Below are 3,308 nucleotides of genomic sequence, written 5' to 3' on the forward strand. Positions count from 1 at the left end.
GTGGTCCCTTGACAGACAGTTTGTCGTCTAGGAAGGACTGGAATGTTTGCAAATAAGATGGATCTCTAAGATGACTCACATTGTAAAATGCACGCACTATCTGGGCGAGTTTTGGATGGAGAGAAGCAATGCGCATTTGAAGAGTCGCTCTAACCAATCAGTGGTCCTTCCAGCATTCAGCTCCTCTCATGGCTCTGGTGATCTGTACATCCTGGATGTCTCGCCAGCTTACAATGATGTAATCAATGAGATGCCACTGTTTTGATCGTGGGTGCATCCATGTTGTTTTATATTTGTTCGCCATTCCGAACACAGTGTTTGTGATGGTGAGTTCGAACTCTGAGCATTTGCTGAGTAGCAGTAGGCCATTGTTCATTTTGCCCATGCTGTGTTTGCTGAGCACTCCTTTCCATCTTTCATGGTCCTGGCCAAAGCGGGTGTTGAAGTCTCCCAGTAGTCTCAGCTTATCATTTGTGGGCACTGAGTGCAGGAAGACACTCAGGTCAGAGTAGAACTGCTCGATGGTCTCCTCTGTGCTGGTCAGTGTTGGGGAACATGTGCTGATGATTGTGGCATACCAGTCTTTGCTGAGAGGCAAATGGATCTTCATGAGCTTCTCGCTGATGCCCACAGGCAAGTCTGGCAGCTGTTTGAGCAAACTGGTCTTGAAGCCAGGCCAACACCGTGGATTCTGTCTTCATTTCTGGCTCTACCTTTCCAGAAGAAGGTGTATCCAGTGGTGGGTTCACTGAGTGATCCCTCTTCTGGTAAGCGTGTTTCACTTAAGGCTGCAATGTCGATGTTATATCGCGCCAGTTCTTTACCGAATAGAGCTGTTCTTCTCTCAGGTCTTGGGGTATTCTCTCTATCAAGTAATGTTCTGATGTTCCATGCTCCCAATAGGAGTTTCTTTGTATTTTATTTTGTTTGATTTTGACCTCTTAAAGGGATGACCCGCTAGCTGCGGTGTGCTGACCGGGTGTTTGTAGGACAGGCAATGTTTGGGACACATTTTCTAGTCCCCTCCCTTGATTAGGGTGAGCAGTGCTGTCCTAGAGAGGGCTGCTCAGTCACCCAGGATGCTGCCGAACGTGTCTGCTGCCCACAGGGCTGAGCGACCACTGGTCCGTGGGCTGCCTATGTGCAGGATCGTGACTACAACTGCCAGTGGTCACGTCCACCTGTTGCATTACCACTCCCCCATCGCTGCAGTTCTTGAAGAGGGTGGACAGGGTTGGGATAGATGAGTGTGCACAAAGACACTTGTGCATGAAGGAAATTTAAGTAGAAAAGTCGATGCACAGAGACAGTCCCACTCTCTCGGCATTGGAAGCCTGGGTCCAATGGCACGAACAATCATAATACCTGGAGACCTCCTCAGCTGCATTGGATGGCCGTGTTGTCTTTTGTGCTCCAACACGCCCTAAGCACTCCACAGTGCTTTGCTGTGTCGCCATCTCAGCCTTTGAATCTTCTTATTGGTTTATTCCGCCTGTTCCACCAAAGCAATCTTCACATGCTAGGTGAGGAAAGCCCTGGTTCACCAGGGGTCGATGACTCGATGGCTACCCTCACAAGGTTTAGCCGGCCTGTCGAAGCCATTGCCCAGGGTGTGGCCACTGCTACAAGCTAGCAGCTACTGGGAGCCACAAGTAAGAGCTGGGTGTCAGGTGAGGATCAGAGGCTGGAGAGCTGCCCTAGGAGGGCACGACAAGCCCTCCATACCAGAGATACTACTCCTCCCTGAGCATCCCATACACCTCTACACACACACACACACACACACACACATATATATATATATACATATATATATACACACATATACACACATGTGCTTACACACATCCCTTAAATGCAGAGATATTGTCTTTCTCCACATTCTTTTTTAAAACTTTACTTTCTTTTTTAGAATCAATATCGTGTATGGTTCCAAGGCAAGAGAGTGGTAAGGGCTAGGCAATGGGGTTAAGTGACTTTCCCAGGGTCACACAGTGAGGGTAAATTTGAATATAGGACCTCCCATCTCTAGACCTGGTACTTAATCCACTGATCAACTTAGCATCTCCCTGACCTTACTTTTTCATGATTGGATTTATTTATCTCTATGTGTGTGGTAGCTCTAGTAGAACATGAACTCCCTGAGGACCTGGCCTATTTTTTCTTTGTATCTTTAGTCTCTAGCATAATGCTTTGAACATAGAAGCAGTTTAGTATATTTTTATAAAACTAAATTATTTTTCTTTAATATTCTCTAATACTTGTAAGATTGAAATATTCCTTTTTTTGTTCAGTCAAGCTATTTCCTAGATCCTTCTGATTTTATACTAGAATTATCCATGAGATTATCATACAGTTCACTGTACATTAATCCTTGATGATGCTTCTAATAGCAAAGAAATATTCTCATCCATTTTGTAGTAGCCACCCAGGATTTTGCAATTGAAGGTCAGGTTCTTGGTTATTTCTTAGTGCTCATAGGTTCATAGATTTTTTAAATTGGAAGATGCCATTTAGTACTACCTACTCATTTTACAAATGAAGAAACTGAGGCTCAATGAAGTTAACTGTCTAGGGTCACATAAGGTAGTATATGAATGTAAGTCTTCCCTAACGTTTACTTTCTGCACTTTCTTGAGGGAGTCATAAAGGGATCTCATTGACCAACTTCTATTATTTCTGAGTCTGAATTGAGAAAATCTTCTTTATATAGGCTAGGACCTGATGGCTAGATGGCACAAGTAAGTCTCAGCTCTATTCTGCTGTCTTCCACAGGGTAACAAACTATAGACTCCTGCCTTTGGTGTATCAATGCAGAGCAATTTAAAAGTAGCAAAGCTTGGGCTCTGTGAAAGGAGAGGCTTTTTGAAATGTAGCAAGTTTGCCAGCTAATCTGAGTATGTGGGCTGTATTCAATTTCTCTATCAGATATTATTGCCCAGGAGATGGAAATAGCCAGGGGAATAATTGCAAGTGAGTCAGTGCACTGTATGCAACTGGCCTAATGATTAGTATTGACGAGTCTCCATCGTTTTGTTGTGTGTATTGAATAAAAGAGAATGAAACAGCTCAGACTACATTTCCAGAAAGTGCAGGTGGCAGGGTTAGCTATGCAACCCTCTGACTCTCTTCTTTCCCGAGGAATTAATGGCTTCAGAACGCATACCATTGTAAAAATAACAGATGAATCCACAGGCACAGACAATCGCAGTGACTCATGTTCTGAGGTGTCTAAAACCATTTCTGCTTTATGGGGAAGGAATACCTCAAGCAATTGTTTAGCTGTCCACAGGACAGTATCTGCACTT

The sequence above is a fragment of the Monodelphis domestica genome, chromosome 5 (assembly GCF_027887165.1).
Source record: "Monodelphis domestica isolate mMonDom1 chromosome 5, mMonDom1.pri, whole genome shotgun sequence".
NCBI classification, from domain to species: Eukaryota; Metazoa; Chordata; class Mammalia; order Didelphimorphia; family Didelphidae; genus Monodelphis; species Monodelphis domestica.